We start from the raw sequence: 16845 nt of genomic DNA on the forward strand, positions 1-16845 counted from the left end.
TTCCTGTCCAACGTCCACAACGCTCCCAAACGCTCAAAAGCCTCACACCGGGCAAGCCCTCACCGGGTAGATCTCTGGCTCCCAGGTAAAGCCAAATCCTGAGCATGCTAGTGCTAGGATCACAGAGAGAGAGAGAGAGAGGGTTCAAGACCTGCTGTCTTGATAAAGGTCTGAAACGGCTAGTGCCTAAGAGTGTCTGACTTTCAGTTATGACTGATTGTGAGAGGGGAAGATGAAGTTTTTCTGCACCCAGCATGCCTTGCAATATACTTATGCAAATGAGGTGAGAGCCGGACCAATCCCACGCTACTCTGCTTAATGCTCCCTATCTGCATAAAAAGAACACTTTCACTACAGAGCAGAGTGGCGCAGCGGAAGCGTGCTGGGCCCATAACCCAGAGGTCGATGGATCGAAACCATTCTCTGCTAATTTTGCTTGATTTTCCTTCCAAGGACCAAGCTGTCTTTTCCACGCTGACAGCAAGGAAAAGCACAAGCTTGTGCCAGCTATGTGAGAAAAGACTTCTCAAATATCTGTGTCTGCTGAAATACAAGAGAGGGATCGTCAAAGGATCCACCCTGTACTTTGAAAGTAAAGACACACAATAATAAGCATAAATGACTGGTGGGACCTTCAAACACTTTTATGGGCAGGCTTTGAATTTCATTCTTCCCTTTTTGTTCTGCTCTTATCTATCTCCTGGGCAATTAATTGAATGTTCTGCATTTCTCTTCCCTGTTTTGCTTCCCATGCTGCCTCTATATATTCTTATCTATTATTTGTAATGCAGCTTTCCATTCTTCTCTTCTGCACAGCTTTGTCCTTGGTTTCAATCCCAGTTCCTTACCCTCTGCAAAAAACTTTCTATTGCTTTTCATGTTGGTATCTAAACCAAATGCACCATTCAAGCTGGTGCAAGATAGTCATTGAACTCAGGGTCCTAATGTTTAGAACCGAGAGCACACAGATCAGAGGGCGTTGGTGGTATAGTGGTGAGCATAGCTGCCTTCCAAGCAGTTGACCCGGGTTCGATTCCCGGCCAACGCAGTACAAATACTAATATATTCTGCAAGCAGGATATATTTTAATGCAACATGTCACAAAATGGAAATATAATGAACAGATTAATCAGCCGTTATATAAAAAATAAACAAATATGTAGGCAAGCATCTCAATCGCCCCTTCTGCTATATTCATTGTCCTAATATATGATAAGTTTCATAAAGCAGAGTCACCACTCACATGTGCTGATAAAAAATATTTACAGTGGGCAGACAATGAAAGGGCTGAGGCCCGACCACACATTATAACTCCAGCATCTCTATGTTAAAAAGCATTTCCTAGGCAATATCTAGCCTCTGAAAACAATATGCAAGATCCATCGATAAATCTGGCAAAAGTCGCCAACATTTTGTGCATACTTGTGCCCTCACCTGAATGTAGCGCCACCTTGTAGACGTCGGAGGTAACTGCAGCTCAAAAAATGTTTCATCAGAGGGCAAGTTTAGAGGAATCCAAAAGGCAGATGTCCATGGAAAGATCCTCCGACTGCAGCAGGAAGGTTGGATGCTTCAAATTTACACAGTTTCCAGTCCAACGTCCTCTCATGTACCGAACGCTCCCAAACGCTCAAAAGCCTTACACCGGGCAAGCCCTCACCGGGTAGATCTCTGGCTCCCAGGTAAAGCCAAATCCTGAGCATGCTAGCACTAGGATCACAGAGAGAGAGACAGAGAGCGTCGGAGAGCTGCTGTCTTGATAAAGGCCTGAAACGGCTAGTGCCTAAGAGGGTCTGGACTTTCAGTTATGACTGATTGTGAGAGGGGAAGATGAAGATTTTCTGCACCCAGCATGCCTTGCGATATAATTAGGCAAATGAGGTGAGAGCCCGACCAATCCCACTTCACTCCTATGAATGCCTCCTCATCTGCATAAAGAGAACACTTTCACAAACGAGCAGAGTGGCGCAGCGGAAGCGTGCTGGGCCCATAACCCAGAGGTCGATGGATCGAAACCATCCTCTGCTAATTTTGCTTGATTTTCCTTCCAAGGACCAAGCTGTCATTTCCACACTGCCAGAAAGGAAAAGCGCAAGCTTGTGCCAGCTATGTGAAAAAAGACTTCTCAACTATCTATGTCTGTGTAATACAAGAGTGTTCGTGAAAGGATCAACCCTGTACTTTGAAAGCAAAGACACACAACTATAACCATAAATGACTGGTGGGAGCTTCACACAACTTTCTGGGCATGCTTTGAATTTCATTCTTCACTTTTTTTCTGCTCTTATCTATCTCCTGGGCATTTCATGGAATGTTCTCTCTTTCTCTTCCCTGCTTTGCTTCCCATGCTGCCTATATATGCTGATTTCTACTATTTGTACTGTTGCTTTTCATTTCTTCTCTTCTGCACAACTTTGTCCTTGGTTTCAATCCCCAGTTCCTTACCCTCTGCAAAAAACGTTCTACTACTTCTCATGTTGGTATCTAAACCAAATGCACCATTGAAGCTGTTGCAAGATAGTCATTGATTTCGGCAACGTAATATTTAGAACCGAGAGCACACACATCGGAGGGCGTTGGTGGTATAGTGGTGAGCATAGCTGCTTCCCAAGCAGTTGACCCGGGTTCGATTCCCGGCCAACGCAGTGAAAATGCTAATATATTCTGCAAGCAGGATATATTTTAATGCAACATGTCACAAAATGGAAATTTCATGTACAGATTAATCAGCCATATATAAAAAAATAAACAAATACATAGGCAAACATCTCAATCGCACCTTCTGATACATTCATTGTCCTAATATATGATAAGTTTTATAAAGCAGAGTCACAACTCACATGTGCTGATAAAAAATATTTACAGTGGGCAGACAATGAAAGGGCTGAGGCCCGACCACACATTATAACTCCAGCATCTCTATGTTAAAAAGCATTTCCTAGGCAATATCTAGCCTCTGAAAACAATATGCAAGATCCATCGATAAATCTGGCAAAAGTCGCCAACATTTTGTGCATACTTGTGCCCTCACCTGAATGTAGCGCCACCTTGTAGACGTCGGAGGTAACTGCAGCTCAAAAAATGTTTCATCAGAGGGCAAGTTTAGAGGAATCCAAAAGGCAGATGTCCATGGAAAGATCCTCCGACTGCAGCAGGAAGGTTGGATGCTTCAAATTTACACAGTTTCCAGTCCAACGTCCTCTCATGTACCGAACGCTCCCAAACGCTCAAAAGCCTTACACCGGGCAAGCCCTCACCGGGTAGATCTCTGGCTCCCAGGTAAAGCCAAATCCTGAGCATGCTAGCACTAGGATCACAGAGAGAGAGACAGAGAGCGTCGGAGAGCTGCTGTCTTGATAAAGGCCTGAAACGGCTAGTGCCTAAGAGGGTCTGGACTTTCAGTTATGACTGATTGTGAGAGGGGAAGATGAAGATTTTCTGCACCCAGCATGCCTTGCGATATAATTAGGCAAATGAGGTGAGAGCCCGACCAATCCCACTTCACTCCTATGAATGCCTCCTCATCTGCATAAAGAGAACACTTTCACAAACGAGCAGAGTGGCGCAGCGGAAGCGTGCTGGGCCCATAACCCAGAGGTCGATGGATCGAAACCATCCTCTGCTAATTTTGCTTGATTTTCCTTCCAAGGACCAAGCTGTCATTTCCACACTGCCAGAAAGGAAAAGCGCAAGCTTGTGCCAGCTATGTGAAAAAAGACTTCTCAACTATCTATGTCTGTGTAATACAAGAGTGTTCGTGAAAGGATCAACCCTGTACTTTGAAAGCAAAGACACACAACTATAACCATAAATGACTGGTGGGAGCTTCACACAACTTTCTGGGCATGCTTTGAATTGCATTCTTCCCTTTTTTTCTGCTCTTATCTATCTCCTGGGCATTTCATGGAATGTTCTCTCTTTCTCTTCCCTGCTTTGCTTCCTATGCTGCCTATATATGCTGATTTCTACTATTTGTACTGTTGCTTTTCATTTCTTCTCTTCTGCACAACTTTGTCCTTGGTTTCAATCCCTAGTTCCTTACCCTCTGCAAAAAACGTTCTACTACTTCTCATGTTGGTATCTAAACCAAATGCACCATTGAAGCTGTTGCAAGATAGTCATTGATTTCGGCAACGTAATATTTAGAACCGAGAGCACACACATCAGAGGGCGTTGGTGGTATAGTGGTGAGCATAGCTGCTTCCCAAGCAGTTGACCCGGGTTCGATTCCCGGCCAACGCAGTGAAAATGCTTATATATTCTGCAAGCAGGATATATTTTAATGCAACATGTCACAAAATGGAAATTTCATGTACAGATTAATCAGCCATATATAAAAAAATAAACAAATACATAGGCAAACATCTCAATCGCACCTTCTGATACATTCATTGTCCTAATATATGATAAGTTTTATAAAGCAGAGTCACAACTCACATGTGCTGGTAATAAATATGTTACAGTGGGCAAACAATGGAAGGGGTGAGGCCCCACCAGACATTATAACTCCAACATCTCTATGTTAAAAAGCATTTCTAGGCAATATCTAGCCTCTGAAAAAAATATGCAAGATCCACCGATAAATCTGGCAAAAGTCCCTAACATTTTGTGCATACTTGTGCACTTACCAGAATGTAGAGCCACCTTGTAGCTGTCGAAGGTAATTGCTGCTCCCAAAATGTTTTATCAGAAGGCAAGTTGAGAGGAATCCTAGAGGCAGATGTCCATGGAAAGAGCCGCTCACTGCAGCAGGAATGTTGGATGCTTCAAATTCGCAGAGTTTCCTGTCCAACGTCCACTCACGTCCCGAACGCTCCCAAACGCTCAAAAGCCTCACACCGGGCAAGCCCTCACCGGGTAGATCTCTGGCTCCCAGGTAAAGCCAAATCCTGAGCATGCTAGTGCTAGGATCACAGAGAGAGAGAGAGAGAGAGAGAGAGGGTTCAAGACCTGCTGTCTTGATAAAGGTCTGAAACGGCTAGTGCCTAAGAGTGTCTGACTTTCAGTTATGACTGATTGTGAGAGGGGAAGATGAAGTTTTTCTGCACCCAGCATGCCTTGCAATATACTTATGCAAATGAGGTGAGAGCCGGACCAATCCCACGCTACTCTGCTTAATGCTCCCTATCTGCATAAAAAGAACACTTTCACTACAGAGCAGAGTGGCGCAGCGGAAGCGTGCTGGGCCCATAACCCAGAGGTCGATGGATCGAAACCATTCTCTGCTAATTTTGCTTGATTTTCCTTCCAAGGACCAAGCTGTCTTTTCCACGCTGACAGCAAGGAAAAGCACAAGCTTGTGCCAGCTATGTGAGAAAAGACTTCTCAAATATCTGTGTCTGCTGAAATACAAGAGAGGGATCGTCAAAGGATCCACCCTGTACTTTGAAAGTAAAGACACACAATAATAAGCATAAATGACTGGTGGGACCTTCAAACACTTTTATGGGCAGGCTTTGAATTTCATTCTTCCCTTTTTGTTCTGCTCTTATCTATCTCCTGGGCAATTAATTGAATGTTCTGCATTTCTCTTCCCTGTTTTGCTTCCCATGCTGCCTCTATATATTCTTATCTATTATTTGTAATGCAGCTTTCCATTCTTCTCTTCTGCACAGCTTTGTCCTTGGTTTCAATCCCAGTTCCTTACCCTCTGCAAAAAACTTTCTATTGCTTTTCATGTTGGTATCTAAACCAAATGCACCATTCAAGCTGGTGCAAGATAGTCATTGAACTCAGGGTCCTAATGTTTAGAACCGAGAGCACACAGATCAGAGGGCGTTGGTGGTATAGTGGTGAGCATAGCTGCCTTCCAAGCAGTTGACCCGGGTTCGATTCCCGGCCAACGCAGTACAAATACTAATATATTCTGCAAGCAGGATATATTTTAATGCAACATGTCACAAAATGGAAATATAATGAACAGATTAATCAGCCGTTATATAAAAAATAAACAAATATGTAGGCAAGCATCTCAATCGCCCCTTCTGCTATATTCATTGTCCTAATATATGATAAGTTTCATAAAGCAGAGTCACCACTCACATGTGCTGATAAAAAATATTTACAGTGGGCAGACAATGAAAGGGCTGAGGCCCGACCACACATTATAACTCCAGCATCTCTATGTTAAAAAGCATTTCCTAGGCAATATCTAGCCTCTGAAAACAATATGCAAGATCCATCGATAAATCTGGCAAAAGTCGCCAACATTTTGTGCATACTTGTGCCCTCACCTGAATGTAGCGCCACCTTGTAGACGTCGGAGGTAACTGCAGCTCAAAAAATGTTTCATCAGAGGGCAAGTTTAGAGGAATCCAAAAGGCAGATGTCCATGGAAAGATCCTCCGACTGCAGCAGGAAAGTTGGATGCTTCAAATTTACACAGTTTCCAGTCCAACGTCCTCTCATGTACCGAACGCTCCCAAACGCTCAAAAGCCTTACACCGGGCAAGCCCTCACCGGGTAGATCTCTGGCTCCCAGGTAAAGCCAAATCCTGAGCATGCTAGCACTAGGATCACAGAGAGAGAGACAGAGAGCGTCGGAGAGCTGCTGTCTTGATAAAGGCCTGAAACGGCTAGTGCCTAAGAGTGTCTGGACTTTCAGTTATGACTGATTGTGAGAGGGGAAGATGAAGATTTTCTGCACCCAGCATGCCTTGCGATATAATTAGGCAAATGAGGTGAGAGCCCGACCAATCCCACTTCACTCCTATGAATGCCTCCTCATCTGCATAAAGAGAACACTTTCACAAACGAGCAGAGTGGCGCAGCGGAAGCGTGCTGGGCCCATAACCCAGAGGTCGATGGATCGAAACCATCCTCTGCTAATTTTGCTTGATTTTCCTTCCAAGGACCAAGCTGTCATTTCCACACTGCCAGAAAGGAAAAGCGCAAGCTTGTGCCAGCTATGTGAAAAAAGACTTCTCAACTATCTATGTCTGTGTAATACAAGAGTGTTCGTGAAAGGATCAACCCTGTACTTTGAAAGCAAAGACACACAACTATAACCATAAATGACTGGTGGGAGCTTCACACAACTTTCTGGGCATGCTTTGAATTTCATTCTTCCCTTTTTTTCTGCTCTTATCTATCTCCTGGGCATTTCATGGAATGTTCTCTCTTTCTCTTCCCTGCTTTGCTTCCCATGCTGCCTATATATGCTGATTTCTACTATTTGTACTGTTGCTTTTCATTTCTTCTCTTCTGCACAACTTTGTCCTTGGTTTCAATCCCCAGTTCCTTACCCTCTGCAAAAAACGTTCTACTACTTCTCATGTTGGTATCTAAACCAAATGCACCATTGAAGCTGTTGCAAGATAGTCATTGATTTCGGCAACGTAATATTTAGAACCGAGAGCACACACATCGGAGGGCGTTGGTGGTATAGTGGTGAGCATAGCTGCTTCCCAAGCAGTTGACCCGGGTTCGATTCCCGGCCAACGCAGTGAAAATGCTAATATATTCTGCAAGCAGGATATATTTTAATGCAACATGTCACAAAATGGAAATTTCATGTACAGATTAATCAGCCATATATAAAAAAATAAACAAATACATAGGCAAACATCTCAATCGCACCTTCTGATACATTCATTGTCCTAATATATGATAAGTTTTATAAAGCAGAGTCACAACTCACATGTGCTGGTAATAAATATGTTACAGTGGGCAAACAATGGAAGGGGTGAGGCCCCACCAGACATTATAACTCCAACATCTCTATGTTAAAAAGCATTTCTAGGCAATATCTAGCCTCTGAAAAAAATATGCAAGATCCACCGATAAATCTGGCAAAAGTCCCTAACATTTTGTGCATACTTGTGCACTTACCAGAATGTAGAGCCACCTTGTAGCTGTCGAAGGTAATTGCTGCTCCCAAAATGTTTTATCAGAAGGCAAGTTGAGAGGAATCCTAGAGGCAGATGTCCATGGAAAGAGCCGCTCACTGCAGCAGGAATGTTGGATGCTTCAAATTCGCAGAGTTTCCTGTCCAACGTCCACAACGCTCCCAAACGCTCAAAAGCCTCACACCGGGCAAGCCCTCACCGGGTAGATCTCTGGCTCCCAGGTAAAGCCAAATCCTGAGCATGCTAGTGCTAGGATCACAGAGAGAGAGAGAGAGAGGGTTCAAGACCTGCTGTCTTGATAAAGGTCTGAAACGGCTAGTGCCTAAGAGTGTCTGACTTTCAGTTATGACTGATTGTGAGAGGGGAAGATGAAGTTTTTCTGCACCCAGCATGCCTTGCAATATACTTATGCAAATGAGGTGAGAGCCGGACCAATCCCACGCTACTCTGCTTAATGCTCCCTATCTGCATAAAAAGAACACTTTCACTACAGAGCAGAGTGGCGCAGCGGAAGCGTGCTGGGCCCATAACCCAGAGGTCGATGGATCGAAACCATTCTCTGCTAATTTTGCTTGATTTTCCTTCCAAGGACCAAGCTGTCTTTTCCACGCTGACAGCAAGGAAAAGCACAAGCTTGTGCCAGCTATGTGAGAAAAGACTTCTCAAATATCTGTGTCTGCTGAAATACAAGAGAGGGATCGTCAAAGGATCCACCCTGTACTTTGAAAGTAAAGACACACAATAATAAGCATAAATGACTGGTGGGACCTTCAAACACTTTTATGGGCAGGCTTTGAATTTCATTCTTCCCTTTTTGTTCTGCTCTTATCTATCTCCTGGGCAATTAATTGAATGTTCTGCATTTCTCTTCCCTGTTTTGCTTCCCATGCTGCCTCTATATATTCTTATCTATTATTTGTAATGCAGCTTTCCATTCTTCTCTTCTGCACAGCTTTGTCCTTGGTTTCAATCCCAGTTCCTTACCCTCTGCAAAAAACTTTCTATTGCTTTTCATGTTGGTATCTAAACCAAATGCACCATTCAAGCTGGTGCAAGATAGTCATTGAACTCAGGGTCCTAATGTTTAGAACCGAGAGCACACAGATCAGAGGGCGTTGGTGGTATAGTGGTGAGCATAGCTGCCTTCCAAGCAGTTGACCCGGGTTCGATTCCCGGCCAACGCAGTACAAATACTAATATATTCTGCAAGCAGGATATATTTTAATGCAACATGTCACAAAATGGAAATATAATGAACAGATTAATCAGCCGTTATATAAAAAATAAACAAATATGTAGGCAAGCATCTCAATCGCCCCTTCTGCTATATTCATTGTCCTAATATATGATAAGTTTCATAAAGCAGAGTCACCACTCACATGTGCTGATAAAAAATATTTACAGTGGGCAGACAATGAAAGGGCTGAGGCCCGACCACACATTATAACTCCAGCATCTCTATGTTAAAAAGCATTTCCTAGGCAATATCTAGCCTCTGAAAACAATATGCAAGATCCATCGATAAATCTGGCAAAAGTCGCCAACATTTTGTGCATACTTGTGCCCTCACCTGAATGTAGCGCCACCTTGTAGACGTCGGAGGTAACTGCAGCTCAAAAAATGTTTCATCAGAGGGCAAGTTTAGAGGAATCCAAAAGGCAGATGTCCATGGAAAGATCCTCCGACTGCAGCAGGAAGGTTGGATGCTTCAAATTTACACAGTTTCCAGTCCAACGTCCTCTCATGTACCGAACGCTCCCAAACGCTCAAAAGCCTTACACCGGGCAAGCCCTCACCGGGTAGATCTCTGGCTCCCAGGTAAAGCCAAATCCTGAGCATGCTAGCACTAGGATCACAGAGAGAGAGACAGAGAGCGTCGGAGAGCTGCTGTCTTGATAAAGGCCTGAAACGGCTAGTGCCTAAGAGGGTCTGGACTTTCAGTTATGACTGATTGTGAGAGGGGAAGATGAAGATTTTCTGCACCCAGCATGCCTTGCGATATAATTAGGCAAATGAGGTGAGAGCCCGACCAATCCCACTTCACTCCTATGAATGCCTCCTCATCTGCATAAAGAGAACACTTTCACAAACGAGCAGAGTGGCGCAGCGGAAGCGTGCTGGGCCCATAACCCAGAGGTCGATGGATCGAAACCATCCTCTGCTAATTTTGCTTGATTTTCCTTCCAAGGACCAAGCTGTCATTTCCACACTGCCAGAAAGGAAAAGCGCAAGCTTGTGCCAGCTATGTGAAAAAAGACTTCTCAACTATCTATGTCTGTGTAATACAAGAGTGTTCGTGAAAGGATCAACCCTGTACTTTGAAAGCAAAGACACACAACTATAACCATAAATGACTGGTGGGAGCTTCACACAACTTTCTGGGCATGCTTTGAATTTCATTCTTCACTTTTTTTCTGCTCTTATCTATCTCCTGGGCATTTCATGGAATGTTCTCTCTTTCTCTTCCCTGCTTTGCTTCCCATGCTGCCTATATATGCTGATTTCTACTATTTGTACTGTTGCTTTTCATTTCTTCTCTTCTGCACAACTTTGTCCTTGGTTTCAATCCCCAGTTCCTTACCCTCTGCAAAAAACGTTCTACTACTTCTCATGTTGGTATCTAAACCAAATGCACCATTGAAGCTGTTGCAAGATAGTCATTGATTTCGGCAACGTAATATTTAGAACCGAGAGCACACACATTGGAGGGCGTTGGTGGTATAGTGGTGAGCATAGCTGCTTCCCAAGCAGTTGACCCGGGTTCGATTCCCGGCCAACGCAGTGAAAATGCTAATATATTCTGCAAGCAGGATATATTTTAATGCAACATGTCACAAAATGGAAATTTCATGTACAGATTAATCAGCCATATATAAAAAAATAAACAAATACATAGGCAAACATCTCAATCGCACCTTCTGATACATTCATTGTCCTAATATATGATAAGTTTTATAAAGCAGAGTCACAACTCACATGTGCTGATAAAAAATATTTACAGTGGGCAGACAATGAAAGGGCTGAGGCCCGACCACACATTATAACTCCAGCATCTCTATGTTAAAAAGCATTTCCTAGGCAATATCTAGCCTCTGAAAACAATATGCAAGATCCATCGATAAATCTGGCAAAAGTCGCCAACATTTTGTGCATACTTGTGCCCTCACCTGAATGTAGCGCCACCTTGTAGACGTCGGAGGTAACTGCAGCTCAAAAAATGTTTCATCAGAGGGCAAGTTTAGAGGAATCCAAAAGGCAGATGTCCATGGAAAGATCCTCCGACTGCAGCAGGAAGGTTGGATGCTTCAAATTTACACAGTTTCCAGTCCAACGTCCTCTCATGTACCGAATGCTCCCAAACGCTCAAAAGCCTTACACCGGGCAAGCCCTCACCGGGTAGATCTCTGGCTCCCAGGTAAAGCCAAATCCTGAGCATGCTAGCACTAGGATCACAGAGAGAGAGACAGAGAGCGTCGGAGAGCTGCTGTCTTGATAAAGGCCTGAAACGGCTAGTGCCTAAGAGGGTCTGGACTTTCAGTTATGACTGATTGTGAGAGGGGAAGATGAAGATTTTCTGCACCCAGCATGCCTTGCGATATAATTAGGCAAATGAGGTGAGAGCCCGACCAATCCCACTTCACTCCTATGAATGCCTCCTCATCTGCATAAAGAGAACACTTTCACAAACGAGCAGAGTGGCGCAGCGGAAGCGTGCTGGGCCCATAACCCAGAGGTCGATGGATCGAAACCATCCTCTGCTAATTTTGCTTGATTTTCCTTCCAAGGACCAAGCTGTCATTTCCACACTGCCAGAAAGGAAAAGCGCAAGCTTGTGCCAGCTATGTGAAAAAAGACTTCTCAACTATCTATGTCTGTGTAATACAAGAGTGTTCGTGAAAGGATCAACCCTGTACTTTGAAAGCAAAGACACACAACTATAACCATAAATGACTGGTGGGAGCTTCACACAACTTTCTGGGCATGCTTTGAATTGCATTCTTCCCTTTTTTTCTGCTCTTATCTATCTCCTGGGCATTTCATGGAATGTTCTCTCTTTCTCTTCCCTGCTTTGCTTCCTATGCTGCCTATATATGCTGATTTCTACTATTTGTACTGTTGCTTTTCATTTCTTCTCTTCTGCACAACTTTGTCCTTGGTTTCAATCCCTAGTTCCTTACCCTCTGCAAAAAACGTTCTACTACTTCTCATGTTGGTATCTAAACCAAATGCACCATTGAGGCTGTTGCAAGATAGTCATTGATTTCGGCAACGTAATATTTAGAACCGAGAGCACACACATCAGAGGGCGTTGGTGGTATAGTGGTGAGCATAGCTGCTTCCCAAGCAGTTGACCCGGGTTCGATTCCCGGCCAACGCAGTGAAAATGCTTATATATTCTGCAAGCAGGATATATTTTAATGCAACATGTCACAAAATGGAAATTTCATGTACAGATTAATCAGCCATATATAAAAAAATAAACAAATACATAGGCAAACATCTCAATCGCACCTTCTGATACATTCATTGTCCTAATATATGATAAGTTTTATAAAGCAGAGTCACAACTCACATGTGCTGGTAATAAATATGTTACAGTGGGCAAACAATGGAAGGGGTGAGGCCCCACCAGACATTATAACTCCAACATCTCTATGTTAAAAAGCATTTCTAGGCAATATCTAGCCTCTGAAAAAAATATGCAAGATCCACCGATAAATCTGGCAAAAGTCCCTAACATTTTGTGCATACTTGTGCACTTACCAGAATGTAGAGCCACCTTGTAGCTGTCGAAGGTAATTGCTGCTCCCAAAATGTTTTATCAGAAGGCAAGTTGAGAGGAATCCTAGAGGCAGATGTCCATGGAAAGAGCCGCTCACTGCAGCAGGAATGTTGGATGCTTCAAATTCGCAGAGTTTCCTGTCCAACGTCCACTCACGTCCCGAACGCTCCCAAACGCTCAAAAGCCTCACACCGGGCAAGCCCTCACCGGGTAGATCTCTGGCTCCCAGGTAAAGCCAAATCCTGAGCATGCTAGTGCTAGGATCACAGAGAGAGAGAGAGAGAGAGAGAGGGTTCAAGACCTGCTGTCTTGATAAAGGTCTGAAACGGCTAGTGCCTAAGAGTGTCTGACTTTCAGTTATGACTGATTGTGAGAGGGGAAGATGAAGTTTTTCTGCACCCAGCATGCCTTGCAATATACTTATGCAAATGAGGTGAGAGCCGGACCAATCCCACGCTACTCTGCTTAATGCTCCCTATCTGCATAAAAAGAACACTTTCACTACAGAGCAGAGTGGCGCAGCGGAAGCGTGCTGGGCCCATAACCCAGAGGTCGATGGATCGAAACCATTCTCTGCTAATTTTGCTTGATTTTCCTTCCAAGGACCAAGCTGTCTTTTCCACGCTGACAGCAAGGAAAAGCACAAGCTTGTGCCAGCTATGTGAGAAAAGACTTCTCAAATATCTGTGTCTGCTGAAATACAAGAGAGGGATCGTCAAAGGATCCACCCTGTACTTTGAAAGTAAAGACACACAATAATAAGCATAAATGACTGGTGGGACCTTCAAACACTTTTATGGGCAGGCTTTGAATTTCATTCTTCCCTTTTTGTTCTGCTCTTATCTATCTCCTGGGCAATTAATTGAATGTTCTGCATTTCTCTTCCCTGTTTTGCTTCCCATGCTGCCTCTATATATTCTTATCTATTATTTGTAATGCAGCTTTCCATTCTTCTCTTCTGCACAGCTTTGTCCTTGGTTTCAATCCCAGTTCCTTACCCTCTGCAAAAAACTTTCTATTGCTTTTCATGTTGGTATCTAAACCAAATGCACCATTCAAGCTGGTGCAAGATAGTCATTGAACTCAGGGTCCTAATGTTTAGAACCGAGAGCACACAGATCAGAGGGCGTTGGTGGTATAGTGGTGAGCATAGCTGCCTTCCAAGCAGTTGACCCGGGTTCGATTCCCGGCCAACGCAGTACAAATACTAATATATTCTGCAAGCAGGATATATTTTAATGCAACATGTCACAAAATGGAAATATAATGAACAGATTAATCAGCCGTTATATAAAAAATAAACAAATATGTAGGCAAGCATCTCAATCGCCCCTTCTGCTATATTCATTGTCCTAATATATGATAAGTTTCATAAAGCAGAGTCACCACTCACATGTGCTGATAAAAAATATTTACAGTGGGCAGACAATGAAAGGGCTGAGGCCCGACCACACATTATAACTCCAGCATCTCTATGTTAAAAAGCATTTCCTAGGCAATATCTAGCCTCTGAAAACAATATGCAAGATCCATCGATAAATCTGGCAAAAGTCGCCAACATTTTGTGCATACTTGTGCCCTCACCTGAATGTAGCGCCACCTTGTAGACGTCGGAGGTAACTGCAGCTCAAAAAATGTTTCATCAGAGGGCAAGTTTAGAGGAATCCAAAAGGCAGATGTCCATGGAAAGATCCTCCGACTGCAGCAGGAAAGTTGGATGCTTCAAATTTACACAGTTTCCAGTCCAACGTCCTCTCATGTACCGAACGCTCCCAAACGCTCAAAAGCCTTACACCGGGCAAGCCCTCACCGGGTAGATCTCTGGCTCCCAGGTAAAGCCAAATCCTGAGCATGCTAGCACTAGGATCACAGAGAGAGAGACAGAGAGCGTCGGAGAGCTGCTGTCTTGATAAAGGCCTGAAACGGCTAGTGCCTAAGAGTGTCTGGACTTTCAGTTATGACTGATTGTGAGAGGGGAAGATGAAGATTTTCTGCACCCAGCATGCCTTGCGATATAATTAGGCAAATGAGGTGAGAGCCCGACCAATCCCACTTCACTCCTATGAATGCCTCCTCATCTGCATAAAGAGAACACTTTCAAAAACGAGCAGAGTGGCGCAGCGGAAGCGTGCTGGGCCCATAACCCAGAGGTCGATGGATCGAAACCATCCTCTGCTAATTTTGCTTGATTTTCCTTCCAAGGACCAAGCTGTCATTTCCACACTGCCAGAAAGGAAAAGCGCAAGCTTGTGCCAGCTATGTGAAAAAAGACTTCTCAACTATCTATGTCTGTGTAATACAAGAGTGTTCGTGAAAGGATCAACCCTGTACTTTGAAAGCAAAGACACACAACTATAACCATAAATGACTGGTGGGAGCTTCACACAACTTTCTGGGCATGCTTTGAATTTCATTCTTCCCTTTTTTTCTGCTCTTATCTATCTCCTGGGCATTTCATGGAATGTTCTCTCTTTCTCTTCCCTGCTTTGCTTCCCATGCTGCCTATATATGCTGATTTCTACTATTTGTACTGTTGCTTTTCATTTCTTCTCTTCTGCACAACTTTGTCCTTGGTTTCAATCCCCAGTTCCTTACCCTCTGCAAAAAACGTTCTACTACTTCTCATGTTGGTATCTAAACCAAATGCACCATTGAAGCTGTTGCAAGATAGTCATTGATTTCGGCAACGTAATATTTAGAACCGAGAGCACACACATCGGAGGGCGTTGGTGGTATAGTGGTGAGCATAGCTGCTTCCCAAGCAGTTGACCCGGGTTCGATTCCCGGCCAACGCAGTGAAAATGCTAATATATTCTGCAAGCAGGATATATTTTAATGCAACATGTCACAAAATGGAAATTTCATGTACAGATTAATCAGCCATATATAAAAAAATAAACAAATACATAGGCAAACATCTCAATCGCACCTTCTGATACATTCATTGTCCTAATATATGATAAGTTTTATAAAGCAGAGTCACAACTCACATGTGCTGGTAATAAATATGTTACAGTGGGCAAACAATGGAAGGGGTGAGGCCCCACCAGACATTATAACTCCAACATCTCTATGTTAAAAAGCATTTCTAGGCAATATCTAGCCTCTGAAAAAAATATGCAAGATCCACCGATAAATCTGGCAAAAGTCCCTAACATTTTGTGCATACTTGTGCACTTACCAGAATGTAGAGCCACCTTGTAGCTGTCGAAGGTAATTGCTGCTCCCAAAATGTTTTATCAGAAGGCAAGTTGAGAGGAATCCTAGAGGCAGATGTCCATGGAAAGAGCCGCTCACTGCAGCAGGAATGTTGGATGCTTCAAATTCGCAGAGTTTCCTGTCCAACGTCCACAACGCTCCCAAACGCTCCCAAACGCTCAAAAGCCTCACACCGGGCAAGCCCTCACCGGGTAGATCTCTGGCTCCCAGGTAAAGCCAAATCCTGAGCATGCTAGTGCTAGGATCACAGAGAGAGAGAGAGAGAGGGTTCAAGACCTGCTGTCTTGATAAAGGTCTGAAACGGCTAGTGCCTAAGAGTGTCTGACTTTCAGTTATGACTGATTGTGAGAGGGGAAGATGAAGTTTTTCTGCACCCAGCATGCCTTGCAATATACTTATGCAAATGAGGTGAGAGCCGGACCAATCCCACGCTACTCTGCTTAATGCTCCCTATCTGCATAAAAAGAACATTTTCACTACAGAGCAGAGTGGCGCAGCGGAAGCGTGCTGGGCCCATAACCCAGAGGTCGATGGATCGAAACCATTCTCTGCTAATTTTGCTTGATTTTCCTTCCAAGGACCAAGCTGTCTTTTCCACGCTGACAGCAAGGAAAAGCACAAGCTTGTGCCAGCTATGTGAGAAAAGACTTCTCAAATATCTGTGTCTGCTGAAATACAAGAGAGGGATCGTCAAAGGATCCACCCTGTACTTTGAAAGTAAAGACACACAATAATAAGCATAAATGACTGGTGGGACCTTCAAACACTTTTATGGGCAGGCTTTGAATTTCATTCTTCCCTTTTTGTTCTGCTCTTATCTATCTCCTGGGCAATTAATTGAATGTTCTGCATTTCTCTTCCCTGTTTTGCTTCCCATGCTGCCTCTATATATTCTTATCTATTATTTGTAATGCAGCTTTCCATTCTTCTCTTCTGCACAGCTTTGTCCTTGGTTTCAATCCCAGTTCCTTACCCTCTGCAAAAAACGTTCTATTG

At 43.7% G+C, this 16845-nt stretch overlaps 10 non-coding genes across 10 annotated transcripts; all 10 read left to right on the forward strand.

Moving 5' to 3' along the window:
* Positions 1-976: 976 nt before the first annotated feature.
* Positions 977-1048, forward strand: TRNAG-UCC (transfer RNA glycine (anticodon UCC)). Its single transcript has one exon. It is a non-coding gene; the product is annotated as a tRNA-Gly (tRNA).
* Positions 1049-2573: 1525 nt separating this feature from the next.
* On the forward strand, positions 2574-2645 carry TRNAG-CCC (transfer RNA glycine (anticodon CCC)). The gene has a single exon. It is a non-coding gene; the product is annotated as a tRNA-Gly (tRNA).
* Positions 2646-4170: 1525 nt separating this feature from the next.
* Positions 4171-4242, forward strand: TRNAG-CCC (transfer RNA glycine (anticodon CCC)). The gene has a single exon. It is a non-coding gene; the product is annotated as a tRNA-Gly (tRNA).
* A 1533-nt stretch (positions 4243-5775) lies between these two features.
* TRNAG-UCC (transfer RNA glycine (anticodon UCC)) lies at positions 5776-5847 on the forward strand. The gene has a single exon. It is a non-coding gene; the product is annotated as a tRNA-Gly (tRNA).
* A 1525-nt stretch (positions 5848-7372) lies between these two features.
* TRNAG-CCC (transfer RNA glycine (anticodon CCC)) lies at positions 7373-7444 on the forward strand. The gene has a single exon. It is a non-coding gene; the product is annotated as a tRNA-Gly (tRNA).
* A 1515-nt stretch (positions 7445-8959) lies between these two features.
* On the forward strand, positions 8960-9031 carry TRNAG-UCC (transfer RNA glycine (anticodon UCC)). Its single transcript has one exon. It is a non-coding gene; the product is annotated as a tRNA-Gly (tRNA).
* A 1525-nt stretch (positions 9032-10556) lies between these two features.
* TRNAG-CCC (transfer RNA glycine (anticodon CCC)) lies at positions 10557-10628 on the forward strand. Its single transcript has one exon. It is a non-coding gene; the product is annotated as a tRNA-Gly (tRNA).
* A 1525-nt stretch (positions 10629-12153) lies between these two features.
* On the forward strand, positions 12154-12225 carry TRNAG-CCC (transfer RNA glycine (anticodon CCC)). Its single transcript has one exon. It is a non-coding gene; the product is annotated as a tRNA-Gly (tRNA).
* A 1531-nt stretch (positions 12226-13756) lies between these two features.
* On the forward strand, positions 13757-13828 carry TRNAG-UCC (transfer RNA glycine (anticodon UCC)). Its single transcript has one exon. It is a non-coding gene; the product is annotated as a tRNA-Gly (tRNA).
* A 1525-nt stretch (positions 13829-15353) lies between these two features.
* Positions 15354-15425, forward strand: TRNAG-CCC (transfer RNA glycine (anticodon CCC)). The gene has a single exon. It is a non-coding gene; the product is annotated as a tRNA-Gly (tRNA).
* Positions 15426-16845: the final 1420 nt, after the last annotated feature.

Source organism: Lissotriton vulgaris, chromosome 2_1 (assembly GCF_964263255.1).
Source record: "Lissotriton vulgaris chromosome 2_1, aLisVul1.2, whole genome shotgun sequence".
In the NCBI taxonomy this organism is placed as follows: Eukaryota; Metazoa; Chordata; class Amphibia; order Caudata; family Salamandridae; genus Lissotriton; species Lissotriton vulgaris.